This window comes from Schistocerca gregaria, chromosome 4 (genome assembly GCF_023897955.1).
Source record: "Schistocerca gregaria isolate iqSchGreg1 chromosome 4, iqSchGreg1.2, whole genome shotgun sequence".
In the NCBI taxonomy this organism is placed as follows: domain Eukaryota; kingdom Metazoa; phylum Arthropoda; class Insecta; order Orthoptera; family Acrididae; genus Schistocerca; species Schistocerca gregaria.
Window position 1 is genome coordinate 665,967,990 of NC_064923.1, and position 20,636 is coordinate 665,988,625.

Below are 20,636 nucleotides of genomic sequence, written 5' to 3' on the forward strand. Positions count from 1 at the left end.
TCATGACATCCAGTCTTACAAATTTCAAAACTCCGCCATTTCTCTCCCCCCATCCACCACTGCTGGCGGCCCACCTCCAACTGCGCAACGCTACGCGCTGTTAACAGCCAACTCTACAATGGCAGACAAGAATGCAAACGAGCCACAGACTGCACATAGCACACCCAGTGATTTTCATACAGAGCTCTACGTGGCGTACCAATAATAAAAACCTAAACAGCCTACTTACACTTTTACCGACCTCCCATACAATTGCTGAAAGGTTCAAAGAAAGCTTGAGCTTGATTTCAAACAACAACCCGACTCATACGATAATAGTTGGTGGTGACTTTAATTAACCCTCGATATGTTGGCGAAAATTGATGTTTAATTCCGGAGGTACGCATAATATATCATCCGAAATTTTGCTAAACGCATTCTTTGACAATTATTTCGAGCAGTTAGTTCATGAGCCCACACGAATAGTAAACGGTTGTGAAAACATACTTGACCTCTTAGCACCAAATAATCCTGAGTTCATAACGAGCTTCAAACCCGATACAAGGATTAGTGAGCGAAAATATACCTATTCAAAAAAGCAGATAAAAATTCACTTGACGCCTTCCTGAGAGACAATCTCCACTCAGTCCAAATTAATTATATAAGTGTAGACCAGATGTGGCTTGAATTCCAAGAAATAGTATCGGCAGCAATTGAGAGATTTATACCAAATAAATTAACAGACGACGGAGCTGATCCTCCTTGATACACAAAACGCGTTAGAACACTGTTGCAGAAACAACGAAACAAACACGCCAAATTTAAAAAGACGCAAAATCCCCAAGATTGGCGATCTTTTACAGAAGCTCGCAATCTAGCGCGGACTTCAATGCGAGATGCTTTTAACAGTTTCTTCAACGAAAGTTTGTCTCGAAACCTGGCAGAAAATCCAAAGAGATTCTGGTCGTATGTTAAGGATATCAGCGGCAAGAAACAATCAATGCCTTCTCTGCGTGATAGCAATGGAGATACTATCGAAGACAGTGCTGCCAAATCAGAGTTACTAAACAAAGCCCTCCGAAATGCCTTCACGAAAGAAGACGAAGTAAATATTCCAGAATTCGAATTGAGAATAGCTGCCAGCATGAAAACGTAAAAATAAATATCCTCGGGGTCGTGAAGCAGCTTAAAACAAATAATAAAAGCAAGTATTCTTGTACAGACTGTATACCAATTAGGTTCCTTTTAGAGCATGCTGATGCATTAGCTCCATACTTGACAATCGTATACAACCGTTCGCTCGACGAAACATCCGTACTCAAAGACTGGAAAGTTGCACAGGTCATACCAATATTCAAGAAAGGTATTAGGCGTAACACACTTAATTAAGGGCCCATATAATTAACATCAATAGGCAGCAAGATTTTATAACATATATTGTGTTCAAACATTATGAATTACCTCGAAGAAAACTGTCTATTGACACAGTCAACAAAGGTTTAGAGAACATCGTTCCTATGAAAAACAACTAGCTCTTTATTCACATAACAAGGGATTTCAGATCGATTCCGTATTTCTGGATTTCCGGAAGGTTTTTGGCACTGTTCCACGCAAGCGGCTTGTAGAGAAACTGCGTGCTTATGGAATGTCGTCTCAGTTTATGTGAGTGGATTTGTGACTTCCTGTCAGAGGTCACAGTTCGTAGTAACTAACGGAAAGTCATTGAGTAAACCAGAAGTGATTTCTGGCGTTCCCCAAGTTAGTGTTATAGGCTCTTTGCTGATCCTTATCTATATAAGCGATTTGGGCGACTATATGAGCAGCCGTCTTCGGTTGTTTGCAGATGACTCTGTCGTTTATCGACTAATAAATTCATCAAAAGATCAAAACAAATTGGAAGAGGATTTAGAAAAGCTATCTGAATGGTGCTAAAATTGTCAGTTGACCGTAAATAACGAAAAGTGTGAGGTCATCCACATGAGTGGTAAAAGAACTCAAACTTCGGTTACGCGATAAATCAGTCTAATCTAAAAGCCGTAAATTCAACTGAATTCCTAGGTATTACAATTACGAACAACTTAAATTGGAAGGAACACATAGAAAATGTTGTATGGAAGGCTAACTAAAGACTGCGTTTTATTGGCAGGACACTTAGAAAATATAAAAGGGCTACTAAGGAGACTGCCTACACTACGATTGCCCGTCCTCTTTTAGAATACTGCTGCGCGGTGTGGGATCCTTACCAGGTTGGGTTGACGGAATACATCGAAAAAGTTCAACGAAGTGGAACACGTTTTGTATTATCGTGAAATATATGATACAGGATGTGGGCTCGACATTATTAAAAGAAAGGCGTTTTTCGTTGTGACGGAATCTTCTCACGAAATTTCAATCACCAACTTTCTACCCGAATGAGAAAATATTTTGTTGAGACAGACCTGCATAGGGCGAAACGATCATCACGATAAAATAAATCACAATTCGTACGGAAAGATATAGGTATCCGTTCTTTCCGCGCGCTATACGAGATAGGAATAATAGAGAATTGTGGAGGTGGTTCGATAAACCCTCTGCCAGGCACTTAAATGTGATTTGCAGATTATCCATATAGATGTAGATCGTTTAATTTTGTTGCGCAATGAAGTAATCACAAGAGACCTACATTACTGGCCATTGAAATTGCTACACCAAGAAGTAATGCAGATGAGGAACGCGTATTCATTGGACAAGTATATTATACTAGAACTGACATGTGATTACGTTTTCACGAAATTTGGGTGCATAGATCCTGTGAAATCAGTACCCAGGACAACCACCTCTGGCTGTAATAACGGCCTTGATAAGCCTGAGCATTCAAACAGAGCTTGGATAGCGTGTACAGGTACAGCTGCCCATGCAGCTTCAACACGATACCACAATTCATCAAGAGTAGTGACGCTTATTGTGAAGAGTCAGTTGCTCGGCCACCATTGACAGACATTTTCAGTTGGTGAGAGATCTGGAGAATGTGCTGACCAGGGCAGCAGTCGATCATTTTATGTATCCAGAAAGGTCTGTACAGGACCTGCAACGTGCGGTCGTGCATTATCATGCTGAAATGTAGGGTTTCGCAGGGATCGAATGAAGGGTAGAGCCACGGGTCGTTACACATCTTAAATATAACGTCCACTGTTCGAAGTGGCGTCATTGCGAACAAGAGGTGACCGAAACGTGTAACCGATGGCTCCCCATACCATCACGCCGGGTGATACGCCAGCATGGCGATGACGAATACACGGTTCCAATGTGTGTTCGGCGCGATGTCGTCAAACACGGATGCGACCACCCTGATGCTGTAAACAGAGCCTGGAGTCATCCGAAAAAATGACATTTTGCCATTCGTGCACCCAGGTTCGTCGTTGAGTACACCATCAAAGGCGCTCCTGTCTGTGTTGCAGCTTTAAGGATAACCGCAGCCATGTTCACCGAGCTGATAGTCCATGCTGCTGCAAACGTCGTCGAACTGTTGGTGTAGATGGTTGTTGTCTTGCAGACGTCTCCATCTGTTGACTCAGGGATCGAGACGTGGCTGCACGATCCGTTACAGCCATGCGGAGAAGATGCCTGTCATCTCGAGTGCTAGTGCTACGAGGCCGTTGGGATCCAGCACGGCGTTCCGTATTACCCTCCTGTACTCACCGATTCCATATTCTGCCAAGAGTTATTGGTTCTCGACCAACGCGAGCAGCAATCTCGCTATGCGATAATCCGGAATGACAATAGGCTACAATCCCACCTTTATCAAAGTCGGAAACATGATGGTACGGATTTCTCCTCCTTACACGAGGCATCACAAGAACGTTTCACCAGGCAACGCCGGTCAACTGCCGTTTGTGTATGAGAAATCCGTTGGAAACTTTCCTGACGTCAGCACGTTGTAGGTGTCGCCACCGGTGCCAACCCTGTGTGAATGGTCTGGAAAGCTAATCATTTGCATATCACGGCATCTTCTTCCTGTCGGTTAAATTTCGCGTCTGTAGCACGTCATCTTCGTTGTGTAGCAATTTTAATGGCCAGTAGTGTAGATCGCGTGCGCATAGACGCCGCCCTCGCGGCCATGTTGTCGACGTCATAGCATCGGTCATGCTCAGCAACTTCCACCGAGCTATAGGAAGTTTCCATCTATCCTGCTCTCTCTCTCTCTCTCTTTCTGTGTGAGTGTGTGTGTGTGTGTGTGTGTGTGTGTGTGTCGCATACCGCAGCCGCGTCAAGACCAGGCGTCCAGGCGACGCGCCCTCAGGGCGCTGATAGGCGGAAGTGGGAAGTCTGCACGCCCACCAGCAAACGCCGACACGCCGCGCCGCCTCTCAGCTCTGCGCCTCCTACGCGGCTTCCAGGCTTCCAGCGGAAAACCCAGTTCCGGCGGCGCGGCGTATTTTTCCAGGACTTGCCTACGGGAGCTGCGCGCCTGCCGCGGCGCAAAAAACAAGTGCTAACGAGATTAGCGGGCCCGCGCGCTCCGCCGCCGCCGCCGCCGCCTCCGCCGCCCCCGCTAGCCGTGACGGGATTAATTCCGCCGGCGGCCGCAGCGCAGTGTAAAAGGCGGGCCAAGTGGTGCCTCGTCCGCTGCGCGGCCGGCCCTCTACCGCCGCAGGCGACGCCTTTGAGCGCTGCGACTGAACTCGCCCGCCCGCTGCTTTCATGTAGCGCCGCTGTTGCCGCCCGACGGGGAGCGGCTGCTGCGCCGCATTTATCGACTACTGCGGCTGACACAACTTTCATAAAAAACACGACACACAAAATCTGTTCAGATAGGAGTGTGCTTTCTGTTCCTTTCTAGCTGAGCCGACAAACGTTGTCTTATCCAAATTTCAATAAATTTCTTTGTGATCGTTTTGTGAAGTTCTTAAAAGGTACTGGAATTCTGTAAACAACGAAAAATAAAGAAAAAAAAGGAATTTTTGAGAGATCATGGTATCTATCAACTACTGTGGCCACCGATATTCAGTTGAGGAATAGCACATTCAGAAGTACGACAATGGGAAACTTCTAGTTTGAAAAATATCTAAAAATCTGCCAACCGGATGCATAGGTTTTCTATATACCTCGACCAAGTTTCGTCACCTCTAAGGATGACTTCATCAGAAGGTAACGTAATTACCTAAAATGAATGTTTTTCGTTGCTTTTTATTCTTTATTGTACTTCAATTCCCCATCGGGGGGGGGGGGGGGGGGGGGGCTGGCAGCAGCATATGCGCTGCTCTTCAGCCGAAAGACATAGAACAAACAATAGAAGACATTTAAAAATAACAAAGGAGAGAATATGGTGAACATAGATATAAAAAAGGATGAACATCATGGAAGGCAATAGACAAAAATCGGGGTGACTGTAAAATGGAGATAAAAAACTGTTTAAAAGTAGCACACACAAAAGCCACACACTGCGACAATTAAAAGAACACAATGCACAGTATGACTTGAGCATAAAAGGTATCGACGGATGGCGTAGCATATAAGAAACACTGACGGCGAACCTCAGGGCAGTACACAATTAAAATCACACCTCTTGACGCACAGGAGAAACAGCACTAAACACAACACTGGTGTGGCACACTGACGATGATCAAAACGGAGGATCTCCCAGGCGCAAAGAGATGAGGGAGACGGAAGAAGGAATTGAATATGTCAGATTAAACATCTTATCTAATAAAAGTTTACATTAATGTAAACGAGTGTAAAACAAATAGTACTTACATGAAGAATAGATCGTCAAAGATGTACAGTGATTTAAGAGCTGAGTTGCTCAAGTCATACATTAAAATATAAGACATACTGTTCCTCAAAAAGTCAAACATTAAAGCATAAGTAACACCGGCGTGGCGTGAGGAGACTGACTGTGTGGCAACTAGTCGCGCTGCCAAGTAATCGTAATACGTATAGGGCGCGCCACAAGAGGGCCACTAGCAACGTGAGCAAAACAATTTTGTATATTACACGTTTTCTGAAGGAAATCATGCGCATAGCCAATATGGCTCTTTAACAACAATTAATTTTACAAATTATTCACTAACGTTTATAAATGAGTTTCAAAAGGGATAAAATAGTACAAAGTTCGCTACGTTTTACGTAGCACAGGTAGAATAAGAGTTAAATACGACTGGAATTACATACGTAATGAAGAACATTACTTCATTATATGACACAAAATTTGAAAAGAAAGCTTGCATAACTTGGGCACAGAGGTCATCTGGTGTGTTAGTAATGAGCGTAACTTAGCAGAGGTGAAATAATGTTTCTGAAATGGAGGAGAGAACCTGGATTATACGTATCATAAAACTGAGAGCACAGGTTTAAAAGCATTACAGAAATTTCTATTTTTCAACTGTACTTATTCATTCAACATCTCATTTTTATTTGGTGTGTGCCTGAAAATTTCAAGTTCTTCCAAGACATCAAGTTTTCTCCCTTTCTTTTCTCTATGCACAATTGTCATTGCATTTAATTCTTTGGGGTTATGCCCTGTTATGAAAAGATGTTCTGCAATCGTTGAATTGTGCACATTTGTATCTTACGTTGAAAGCTCTGCCTGTCTGTCCAATATAAAATGCTGGACATGTTCAAAAATGGTTCAAATGGCTCTGAGCACTATGGGACTTAACATCTATGGTCATCAGTCCCCTAGAACTTAGAACTACTTAAACCTAAGTAACCTAAGGACATCACACAACACCCAGCCATCACGAGGCAGAGAAAATCCCTGACCCCGCCAGGAATCGAACCCGGGAGCCCGGGCGTGGGAAGCGAGAACGCTACCGCACGACCACGAGATGCGGGCGCTGGACATGTATTACAGGAAATTTTATATATCCCTGAGCCACGTAAAGGTTCGTTTGAAGCTTTTAGATTATGAATTAAATTTTTTTTGTAAATTATTATGTGTGGAGAAAGCAACCTTGCAGCCGTATTTTTTAGTTAACAGACGCTGAATCCTATACGATATGATAAAAAGTTCATCTCAATACCCTTTTAGGTAACATTTTACATATTTTTCAAATTTGTGTATACGTTTGCTGCAAACGTCAGCCATGTTCAAAGGAGATTTCTAGATTTTTCTTAGGAATAGAGTGGAATCTGTACCCCTTCCAAAAACCAAGGAACGCGCCGCCTATGGTGATGCGACCAATGGCGCCAGTTTCACTTCGCCACTTGCGCAACACAGTGCAGGAGTTTCATATCTATATTTCAATGCCTTACAATATGCGCACAATTAGCTTAACAGCACATGCATTCAAGCTGCTCACAGGAATGAAATACAGAATAATGGGAAGGTAATTGAGGGTGTGTTAGATGACGATCAGTTTGGCTTCAGTAAAGGTAAATTCAACAGGGAGGCAGTTCTGACGTTGTTGCTGATAATAGAAACAAGTCTAAAGAAAAATCAAGATTACGTTCATAGGATTTGTCGACCTGGAAAAAGCGTTGGACAATGTAAAATGGAGCAAGATCTTCGAAATCTTAAGGAAAATAAGGGTAAGTTATATGGAGAGGCGGGTAATATAGAATACGTACAAGAATCAAGGGGAATAATAACACCGGACGCCAAGAACGAAGCGCTCGGAATAAATGGTTCAAATTTCACTCAACACTGTGGTACTTAACTTCTGAGGTCATCAGTCCCCTAGAACTCAGAACTACTTAAACCTAACTAACCTAAGGACATCACACACATCCATGCCCAAGGCAAGATTCGAACCAGCGACCGTAGCGGTTACGCAGTTCCAGACTGTAGCGCCTAGGACTGCTCGGCAACAACGGCGCGCTCGGAATGAGGGTTAAGACAGGGATGTAATCCTTCCCTCCTACTGTACAATCTGTACATAGAAGAAGCACTGACGGAAATAAGAGGAAGGATATCAGTAGTACGATTCGCTGATGCCATTGCTATCCTGAGTGAATGTGAAGAAGAATCAAATGATCTGCTGAATAGAATGAACAGTCTACTGAGTACAGAATATGGATTGAGAATAAATCGAAGAAAGACAAAAGTAATGAGAAGTAGCAGAAATGAGAACAGCGAGAAGTTTAACACTAAGCTTAACAGTAACGAAGTAGACGAATTCAAGCAAAATAACCAATGACCGACGGAGCAAGGAGGACATAAAAGCAGTCTACCCTGGCAAAAAGGGCATTTCTGGCCAAGAGAAGTCTACTAGTATCAAACATATGTCTTAATTTGGGAAGAAATTTCTGAGAATGTACGTCTGGAGTACAGCATAGTATGCTAGTGAAAGACGGACTGTGGGGAAACCAGAACAGAAGAGCATCGAAGGATTTATGATTTGGTCCTACACATCAATGTTCAAAATTAAGGGGACTGACAGGATAAGGAATGAGGAGGTTGTGCGCAGAGTAGGAGAGGAAGGGAGTATGTGGAAAACACTGACAATTAGAAGGGACAGGACGATAGAACATCTGGTAAGACATTGGGAAAGGACCTCCATGGCACTAGAAAATGCACTCCACCTTCAGGCCACTAGTGGCCCATCGGGACTATCCGACCGCCGTGTCACCCTCAGCGGAGGATGCGGATATGAGGGCGTGTGGTCAGCACACCACTCTCCCGGTCGTTATGGTGGTTTTCTTTGACTGGAACCGCTACTATTCGGTCGAGTAGCTTGTCAATGGGCATCACGAGGCTGAGTGCACCCCGAAAACTGGCAACAGCGCATGGCGGCCACGATGGTCACCCATCCACGTGTCGGCCACGCCCAGCAGCGCTTCTGTGATCTGATGGGAACCTGTGTACCCACTGTGGCAAGGCCGTTGCCCTTGATACTAGAGGGAGCCGTAAAATGCAAAAACCGTGGAGGAAAACAGGTGTTGAAATACATCCAGCAAATAATTGAGGATGTAGGTTTCAAGTGCAATCCTGAGATGAACTGGTTGGCACAGGTAGGAATTTGTGCTGGGCTGCATCAAACCAGTCACTAGGCTGAAGACAAAAAAAAATGTGGGCGCTCAACTATTACAGATTCAGTAACAACGGACTTGTCCGCACTATTATCAACTGTCACGTTGTGTTGTAATGGTATGTAGAGCTCGATGAGCACTCAGTATAAAATTTGTTTCTCTTTTTGCACGATTACTCAAATTCGTTGTCTCTCGATTTGTTTCTATTGACCGATTGACCCAAGATGTCCCATTCGATGCCTATCATCTTTCTAGTCAATTTCGTTTCGTTTTTCGCTTTGCTGTGCAGTTCGATTGGGTCGAAAATTCGTTCGGTTTGTAGCATTGCGACTTATGCGACCGAAATTTCTCCGTCTTATTGGTGGCATGGCAGTGCAGTTCAACTGTTTGAATCAATTGTCTCGATTGTGACAGTACGTGGGACGCCAATAATCTCAGTTCCGCTGAAAATAGACTACTGATTCACTTTGTTGTTACTGCCTAACCGTTCGCACTCCAAGACTCAGTTTTTCGTAGGAAAATCTGCATACTTGGTTTGAGATAAAACGACGAGACCTAATGCATTTAATGAAATGATTGCGATTAAACTCAGTTCGAAGGCCTGGCTATAAATTGTGGAGGCGGAATTGAACGAAATTTCTTATCTCTTTAAACAGTTTCAGATAAAAAGATCAAGCTCTCCAGGCTGGCTGTTGCCCTGCGCCTGCTGGATGATGGAAAGATGCGAGGCGCCCTGTCGGTCCTGCTGGCGGAACTGTGAATCTCTGTGAATGTCAGGGAGGCATCCCTCAGGACCGCCTGGTGGGACTTGATCCTGACCGAAACTACAGCAGTCTGCGGCTGGACACCTCAAACTACCACCTCAGTTACTGCTTTCGAGTTGCACGTGACTTAGCACAGACTATCTTGCGCAAAACTATGTGGCGCCAACGATGTCCACAACAACGAAGAATCTCAACGTTTCTTTAACGTAAACATATCGCTTAAAGTTCAATTAACACGTAAATATTATTCAAACTGGCCTCCCCTTAAGGCGTCTGGTGTGTGATGCTAACGCCAGGAACCCGACAACTTAACACTACTTCATGTATCACAGACCTAAATTTAAATACCGGGGTTTAATTTTCTCAATCAGTCAGCGCAAATGACAGGGGAAGTAGGGCTAAGGATTTAGCAACAAAACTTTTAAAACTTACTGTACTTTAAGGGGATGTGGACGTGAACGGCTTGTGTTTTTATGCTTACCTTTCGGTTGCCATTACCCGTGACCTGCAAATGCGGAGGAAGTTGTGGTTTTGTACCAACGCTGAATGACATTAACTGAAGCTGTACACGGACATTTATGAAATTGTCAGTTATAGTTTAAGAATTACAATATTTTGTCTAATAGATGGGTTTATAACACTCGTTTCATTTCTGGTACTATTTTCTGGTGCATTATCAGTCTGACAGCATTCATACTGTGGCAGGTTGCTGTCAAAATTCATAGTTTATAGTGCACCCGAGGAAACAGAAATTTTTTTATACCATATAAATATTTTGCTCAGAAATTACCGCTAAAATAATATACAGAATGACCAACATAGAAATTTTCTTCAATGTATTAGGCATAATACAATGAGACTATACCATTCTTCACTTGGAAGAAATTTGATGAACGTAGTTCAAACCATAGTGAAGATATATGTACTTAAAGTTCGGAAAATGTAGTTTCGAAAAAATGGGAAAAGACTGTTTACAGTGTTTTTGACTCACCGAATGCCTCTTTCAGAACATTTCAGCAGCACATTCTTGCTGGCCAGCTGTTTCTTTATCCTCTACACTTTTCAGGGGTTCTTTCCTTACTCTGAACTCTTCAGTGGTGGCCTCCACAGCCTTTCAGCTTCAACTACTCGCTGACGGTCTGTGGCAGTCGGAGGAACTATCATATTATTTCCTGGTTTGATGACCAATTTGTCCGTTATTTTTGTAGTGTTAATTGCGCCATCAATGAAACAGATGACAGCATCCATCACACCTATTTTGAACACCGTCCTTCCAACAAACACTGTATTTGGTACTTGTTGCCACACACAACTGTTGAAACTCTTCTTATGGTTCTGTGTGTGGTCATGTAGATATCTGCTAAATAAATTTGTATCTGCGAAGTTCCTCCATATTGACTTTATTGTTTGCACGACTGTGGCAGTGTGACAGTGAACTGAAAGGAGACGTGGCTGGTGTACAGACTTTTGTTCAAAGATCGTTTAGGAAAAAAATAAACAATTTGAAAGTTGATATTGTACACATTTTTGGAAGCAGGAGAGATTTGTCTTTCAGAAAGAGAATTTTTTTTCTATTTATCATTTTCACGTAGAGGTCTCCTTCAAAATGACTAAAGGCTGGCCAAGCTCGTAACTACTCTGCTCAAATACAAATAGGTTACCGCGACACGTGTTGCCCAGTATGACCAAGGAATCGGTAAATCAGCTACATGTCCCGATAAATTTAACCATAACTGACGTGGTTGTACAAGCAAGAGCGAAAATTGGTGAGGCTATAGGACAAAGCACCAAGGGCGCAATGCAGAATAAATCAAACAAGACAGTGCGACCGTACCCACATCAGTACTAACGGTCAAGCACCATTAATTAAAATAACTAAGTCGCGCGGGATTAGCCGAGCGGTCTAAGGGCGCTGCAGTCGTGGACTGTGCGGCTGGTCCCGGCGGAGATTCGAGTCCTCCCTCGGGCACGGGCGTGTGTGTTTGACCTTAGGATAATTTAGGTTAGGTGGTGTGTAAGCTAAGGGACTGATGACCTTAGCAGTTAAGCCCCATAAGATTCCACACACATTTCTGAAAATAACTAAATACTGTAGTGCACCATCTACACAAGCGAAGCGCCCTACTTCACGCAAACTTGGCCCTTAATAACAACGGTCGCAAAAGGCGGAAAAAACACTACAAAAACAGTTAAAATCAACACATCGAAATCAACACCAATTTCAAACAAGACAACTGATCTCACAACATGCTCCACTGTCACTAACAGTCTGACCCTGCGACAACACACCACAGGGACGCGTCAGTGTTCCACACATCCAAGTTTCACTATTTTGGAAACCGTACCAAATCGATACGTACCATACTCTTGAGAGGTGACCACTAAGTAACGGTCGTTTCAGTCACTTAATACGGCAGATACGCGTTATAGCACTCCTCTAAAAATAACAGACTTAAACAACCCATTCACAGGTATTCATTGGACACATTGACATGTGATTACATTTTAACGCAATTTAGGTGCATGGATCCTGAGAAATCAGTACTCAGAACAACCACCTCTGGCCGTAATAACGGCCTTGATACGCCCGGGCATTGAGTCAAACAGAGATTGGATGGTTTATACAGGTACAGCTGCCCATGCAGCTTGAACACGGTACCACAGTTCATCAAGAGTAGTGACTGGCGTATTGTGGCGTATTGCTCGGCAACCATTGACGAGACGTTTTCAGTTGGTGAGAGATCTGGAGAATGTGCTGGCCAGGGAAGCAGTCGAACATTTTCTGTATCCGGAAATGCCAGTATAGGACCTGCAATATGCGGTCGTGCATTATCCTGCTGAAATATACGTTTTCCCAGGGATCGAATGAAGGGTAGAGCCACGGATCCTAAAACAGCTGAAATGTAACGTCCAATGTTCAAAGTGCGGTTAATGCGAACAAGAGGTGACCGAGACATGTAACCAATGGCACCCCATACTACCACACCGGGTGATATGCCAGTATGGCGATGACGAATACACGCTTCTAATGTGAGTTTACCGCGATGTCACTAAACATGGATGCGACCATCATGATGCTGTAAACAAAACATGGATTCATCCGAAAAAATTACGTTTTGCCATTCGTGCACGCAGATTCGTCGTTGAGTAAACCATCGCAGGCGCTCCTGATTGTGATGCAACGTCAAGGGTAACCGCAGCCATGGTCTCCGAGCTGATAGTCTATGCTGCTCCAAATGTCGTCGAAGTGTTGGTGCCTTGCAAACGTTCCCAACCGTTGACTCAGGGATCGAGACGTGGCTGCACGATCCGTTACAGTCATGCGGATAAGCTGCTTGTCATCTCGACTGCTAGTGATACGAGGTCGTTGGAATCCAGCACGACGTTCCGTATTACCCTCCTGAACCCACCGATTCCATATTCTGCTAACAGTCATTAGATCTCAACCAACGCGAGCAGCAATGTTGCGATACGATAAACCGCAATCGCGATGGCCACAATCCGACCTTTATCAAAGTCGGAAACGTGATGGTACTGATTTCTCCTCCTTGCAAGAGGCATCACAAGAACGTTTCTCCAAGCAACTCCACTCAACTGCTGTTTGTGTGTGAGAAATCGGTTGGAAACTTTCCTCGTGTCAGAGCGTTGTAGGCGTAGCCACCGGCGCCAACCTCGTGTGAATGCTCTGAAAAGCTTATCATTTGCATATCATAGCATCTTCTTCCTTTCGGTTAATTTTCGTGTATGTAGCACGTCATCTTCGTTTGGTGCAATTTTAATGGCCAGTAGTTAACTTAAACGTTTTCGGGTCATGTATCACCGCATTAACGCACCATTAACCACCTTGACGACAGCGGTGAAGCTACGTACAACAGATGAATAACCACCACTCTTGGCTATAAATTACGCAAGCCTGAGAAGTAACCGGATCGACAGCATTAGGACTCTACATACAACGACGTGGTTAGCAACACCAGACCGGAGAGCTCATCACCAGACCACGGCAGAGCTACCGAAACCCACAATCCTGGCCAACACCAATTCCGACTCGATGCCGCGGTGCCCCTGACCAGTTCTGCGCTCGTAAACACGGGCGGTCAGGAACTGAAAGCCAGCCCAAGCGTGTAACACACCTCGCGGCCACCGTGGGCGCCGCTACCGCGACTGCACCGGAACGTGCGCACACAGGATGTCAGACACTCCGTGGAGTACGGAGGGATTACACAAGGCGACGCGGTAGCGTGAATTCCAGATTGCCGGGGGAGGAGACCAACCGGCAAACGATGAGCTTACAGCCCAGTCACAGTTCAGTTGGAAATAAACAACAGAATCAATTTTTCGCCACTGTGTAACCGACTGCCTTAATTCACAACTGGACAATCAGCTGTGAAACGACATTTGCGGGAGTAGTAGCGAAATAAACTGGAACATCAGTAAAATGACTACATTTGTTGGATAGATAGCTAAGCAATAGAAAAGTAACAATAAATTTAATTTTATTTTACTCTAAGCTGGAATGCGTTTTTCCAGGATTTTCTCCTGAGATTCCAGATTTTTTTTTCTTTTGAAACCACGTGGATGAGTTATTTTCATCTCGGGAGCAGAACTAACGAAACAAAAATCAACCAAATGTTCCATCATCAGTTATCGACGGTGCATACGAAAATTATCATTTTTGCTTTCCTTTCTAATTTTCTCGAAAATTTTCTCCTGAGATCTTCTCCAGGGCCATAACGAACTACACAAAAAGAACTACGCATATCCATAGTTCGAATTGCGAGTTGCCGCGCGGGATTAGCCGAGCTGTTTAAGGCGCTGCAGTCGTGGACTGAGCGGCTTGTCCCGGCGGAGGTTCTGAAACGTCCTCTTTTAACAATTATACACGAATGTGCTTAAACTGGCACACAATATTTTTAGCGCAACGCAATCTGACTTTCAAAAATCCCTACAAAAGAATGGCCCTGACTAACATTAATCTATACGTTTCAGGTATCACTTACCTCACAAAAATCTTGGTTACTCGAACTACTGCAATACGGCAAGCACCACTACTGCCAGCTAAATAAAAGATTCAAACTACGGAAGGCACTAACTACTGATAGGTATAGTTAGCAAATGAAAGATTTTAGTAGAGAACAAACAATATATTTAACTTAATAGTCATAATATATATAGCAGTTCACGACATCCAGTCTTACAAATTTCAAAACTTCGCCATCTCTCTCCCCACATCCACCACTGCTGGCGGCTCACTTCCAACTGTGCAACCCTACGCGCTGTTCACATCCATCTGCCGCTGCCCAACACTACAATGGCAGACATCAGTGCAAACCAGCCACAGACTGCACACGGCACAGCCAGTGATTTTCATACAGAGCGCTACGTGGCGGCGGAGTTACCAATAAAAAAAACCTAAACAGCCTACTTACAGTTCGAGTCCTCCCTCGGGCATGAGGGTGTGTGTTTGTCCTTAGGACAAATTAGGTTAAGTAGTGTGAAAGCTTAGGGACTGATAACCTTAGCAGTTAAGTCCCATAATAAAAAAAAAATTGCGAGTTATGGTCTTCATATCATACGAAAATCCTACACAAAGTAGTTTCAGCTCTTCCCTAATTTTCCAAATTTCGTGGAAACTTTTCCAATTTTTAATTCTCTGAAAACCTCATGTAGACTATTATAAAAATATTTTTAAAAAATAGCCGAATTGATCCAGCTGTTCTCAGTTGGGCGCTTACCAACGGAAAAAAATGATTCAAATGGCTCTGAGCACTATGGGACTCAACTGCTGTGGTCATCAGTCCCCTAGAACTTAGAACTACTTAAACCTAACTAACCTAAGGACACACACATCCATGCCCGAGACAGGATTCGAACCAGCGATCGTAGCAGTCGCACAGTTCCGGACTGCGCGCCTAGAACCGCGAGACCAACGCTGCCGGCAAGAAAACAAAATGCAAGATTTGCTACTATAATACCAAAACCAGCGGCGAAGCAAGCTCTTCTGTCCAAACTGGATACCCCACGTGCAGTGGGATCACAACGAACCACGTCTTTTACTATAGCGTAAGCCGTCGGCACACGGATCGTGCTTTTGAACGTCAACTGTCAGCACGTCGAGGTGAGGGCTAGGCGTTCACTCGAAGCTGACTGTGTAATTCCGAGGTCTCACCTCTAACGACAAAGGCGCTGTGATCGTGTTGACACCAGCAGATAGGGAACGTTTCTGTAAGTGAGACGCTAAAGTGACCTGAAGCTTACACTTAAGTCTCACTTAATGACATATCTACGGTAAAAGATTTCAGGAGAGCCTAAGATGAAAGAGAACTGTCAGTCGTTGCATTTCACTTTGAATCAATTCAGGAAAAAAGCTTGTAGTTAATTAATAAATCATAAAGTCTTCTATTGTATTATAATCAAGTATACTGTGTTTGCTGATTCATTTGTGGTATAAAATCCCATCTATAGGTATCTTCCAGTTATATTTACAGGGTATTATGTACCCTCGACACCTAAGCAAAGGAAAGCAGTATTAGAACACGTACTCCAGAAATAGCGAATGCAGAATCCAAATCCGCATGTCACTGCTTTTGTAGAAAAAGAAACAAACCAATTTGTGCAAAGTCTACACTTCAAACCGACTAGAAAACCAAAGTTGTCATACAACACTGGCAAGGCAGAGAGCGAGGAGTTAAGAGCTGAAAGTGGAAGTAAAACAAATTAAAAAAATCTTTTATTTCACTCGAGGTTAGTGACGATGTTAACAAAAAGCATTAAAATCCATGCAAGTTTACTGCCGTCAGGTTTAACAGAAATGCATAAGAATTAATGACGTGCTCCACTGACAGAAAAAGAATTTATAAAAAAGGTGCATTAAAGCGATCAATTTACAATAAGCGGCTCTTTCACCAGGTCTTCTTGACATGCACGCTGTCTGGTACGATGGTGTAACTTTGTAATTTATCCAGTGCATTAAATTCGCTGCTTGAAAAACTCCCATAAGACGCAGAAATGGATAAAATGTATGCAATAATAAAAATATGGAGACAGACATATAGGTTATACACAGATCCTGTAAATTTTACAAACGTTTATCGTACAGATGAACAACCGATAATATTACGTGACAGAATTAGCAACAATGAAGGCATTCACGACCGGATGGTACTGTTGTTGATAATTCTTCCGGGTTATATGGCCGTGGTCCATGGAATACTTCTATTCCGTAACGTTTCGTCCAGTAGTACGTTGGACATCCTCAGAGGTATGGCTGGTGCTCTTGAGTCCTGCCGGCATTGTATGGTAGTGAAACATTTGAGATGTGGAGCTATAGATGAATGTTGAAAATTAGGTGGACTGATAAAGTAGCAATGATGAGATTCTGCGCAGAATCGGAGAGGAAAGGAATATGCGGGAAATACTGACAAGGAGAATAGAGAGAATGATAGAACACCTGTTAAGACCTCAGGGAATGACTTTCAAGATAGTAGAGGAAGCTGTAAAGGGCAAAAACAGTATAGGAAGACAGAGACTGGAATACATTCAGCAAATAATGGACGACGTAGGTTGCAAGTGCTACTCTGGAATGAGTTGCACCAGGTCTCGCTGAGACGCAATGTCACTGCATTTCCTGTCTGAAATCTCTTAAAGCTTTTTAAATAAAACAAGTTATGTTAACTTTCTACGTCTTGAGTTTTGCCGTTTGTGGAGCAAAATAACTGATGGTGGTTGAAGTTCAAATGGGTCTGAGCACAACGGGATATAACATTTTAGGTCATCAGTCCCCTAGAACTTAGAACTAATTAAACCTAACTAACCTAAGGACATCACACAACACCCAGTCATCACGAGGCAGAGAAAATCCCTGACCCCGCCGGGAATCGAACCCGGGAACCCGGGCGTGGGAGGAGATGAAGAGGCTTGCACAGGATAGAGTAGATGGCTGCATCAAACCAGCCTCTGGACTAAAGACCGCAACAGCAACAACGTCTTTATTCTTCGTGTCCATTATCTGCAGCCCTCTGGCAATAGGGTGATCCGAGCTGTAACGTGTAACATGGCAGTGTGAAACGTAACTGTGTTGGTGCGTGAGAAACGGCGTACTGCAATCCAGTTTATTCGAACAGTTCGACCACCACCTGGAGCACAGTCTACTTCAGCATGACAACACCAGATCACTGTGAGCGCTGTGACGCCTTGGGTCCACTGTCGTCGATCACTCCCGAGGTGGCCTCATCCGATTTTCATCTGTTTGCAAAACTTAAAGAACACTGTCGAGTACTTCAGTTTTGAATATGATGAAGTGAGGTTGTGGCTACGTCAACAAAGTCAAACATTCTCCAGTGACGGTACCAACGAACTGGTGTCTCGATGGGAGGAATGTGCTCGTCACCAGGATGATTATGTCGATAAATGAATATGTAGACATCAAGAATAAAGATGGTATCTTCAGCACGTCATAATCACTTCTAAAAGAGAGCGCTCTCAGATGTATACAACATCGAATGTTACTTCTGTTAATACACTCCTGGAAATTGAAATAAGAAGACCGTGAATTCATTGTCCCAGGAAGGGGAAACTTTATTGACACATTCCTGGGGTCAGATACATCACATGATCACACTGACAGAACCACAGGCACATAGACACAGGCAACAGAGCATGCACAATGTCGGCACTAGTACAGTGTATATCCACCTTTCGCAGCAAATGCAGGCTGCTATTCTCCCATGGAGACGATCGTAGAGATGCTGGATGTAGTCCTGTGGAACGGCTTGCCATGCCATTTCCACCTGGCGCCTCAGTTGGACCAGCGTTCGTGCTGGACTTGCAGACCGCGTGAGACGACGCTTCAGCCAGTCCCAAACATGCTCAATGGGGGACAGATCCGGAGATCTTGCTGGCCAGGGTAGTTGACTTACACCTTCTAGAGCACGTTGGGTGGCACGGGATACATGCGGACGTGCATTGTCCTGTTGCAACAACAAGTTCCCTTTGGCGGTCTAGGAATGGTAGAACGATGGGTTCGATGATGGTTTGGATGTACCGTGCACTATACAGTGTCCCCTCGACGATCACCAGAGGTGTACGGCAAGTGTAGGAGATCGCTCCCCACACCATGATGCCGGGTGTTGGCCCTGTGTGCCTCAGTCGTATGCAGTCCTGACTGTGGCACTCACCTGCACGGCGCCAAACACGCATACGACCATCATTGGCACCAAGGCAGAAGCGACTCTCATCGCGGAAGACGACACGTCTCCATTCGTCCCTCCATTCACGCCTGTCGCGACACCACTGGAGGCGGTCTGAACGATGTTGGGGCGTGAGCGGGAGACGGCCTAACGGTGTGCGGGACCGTAGCCCAGCTTCATGGAGACGGTTGCGAATCTCGCCGATACCCCAGGAGCAACAGTGTCCCTAATTTGCTGGGAAGTGGCGGTGCGGTCCCCTGCAGCACTGCATAGGATCCTACGGTCTTGGCGTGCATCCGTGCGTCGCTGTGGTCCGGTCCCAGGTCGACGGGCAGGTGCACATTCCGCCGACCACTGGCGACAACATCGATGTACTGTGGAGACCTCAAGCCCCACGTGTTGAGCAATTCGGCGGTACGTCCACCCGGCCTCCCGCATGTCCACTATACGCCCTCGCTCAAAGTCCGTCAACTGCACATACGGTTCACGTCCACGCTGTCGCGACATGATACCAGTGTTAAAGACTGCGATGGAGCTCCGTATGCCACGGCAAATTGGCTGACACTGACGGCGGCGGTGCACAAATGCTGCGCAGCTAGCGCCATTCGACGGCCAACACCGCGGTTCCTGGTGTGTCCGCTGTGCCGTGCGTGTTATCATTGCTTGTACAGCCCTCTCGCAGTGTCCGGAGCAAGTATGGTGGGACTGACACACCGGTGTCAATGTGTTCTTTTTTCCATTTCCAGGAGTGTATAACCGCGGTAGCGCGTTTCCAGACTGTCGCGCCTAGAACCGCTCTGCCACCCCAGCCGGCAAAATCATTCGTTACTTAGTACCCTTACTAAGTGCAGCACATCAAGTGTCCATAGAGGCAGTGCTCGGTTTGAAAGCAGGAATCGAGCTCTTGAGATATGTAATCAATTCTTTTCACTCACTACTTAAGTGAAATCTGTCCCGGTTATAGAAATGAATTTTATATGAAGCAGCATTGGCTCAATATGACCGGCAACAAAGCATTTTTAAATGTAACCTAAAACTTTTTTCTCCGCAACTGTTTTCCAAAGGAAAATTTTTAATTAAAAACTGTGGTATGTGCAGAGAACAAAAACTAATTTAAAGGGTATCTTTGCCAAGTATTAAGCAAACATACGACGGGGTGCTAAAAAGTAATCCATCGGAATTTTTTATGTGAAAACTCTTGAAGCTTTTTAACTGAAACAAACTTAATTAACATTCTACATCTTTATTCTTCGTCTCTTCATATTTGTTGACATAGTCACCGTAGCGAAGAACACATGTCTTCCACAGAGACACCAATCTGTTGATGCCGTCACCGTAGACTTGTTTGACGGAGCCACAACCACACCTCTGCTTGTACCACTCCTTTACAGTAAAAGTGAAGTCCTCGAAGGTGTTCTTTACGTTTTAGAAACAGATAAAAGTCGTATGGGACCAAGTCGGAACTGTATGGAGTATGATGGACGACGGCGAGCTGAAGGCGTCGCAGTGTAGCAGGTGTCGCAGCGCATTGTCATGCTGAAGGGGAGGTTCTCCAAGTGTGGGCGAACTCTTCGAATTCGAAACTGGGTTACACCATGCTCTTTGTCACGCACCGACATAGCTACATTCCACGCAGCCATGTTACACGCTACAATTCGGATACCTATGGCGGCAGATGGTTGCACATACACAGCAGAAAAACAAATAGTACACCTGGAAAGACTCTGATCAGAGTAGCTGTACTGATACTGCTACC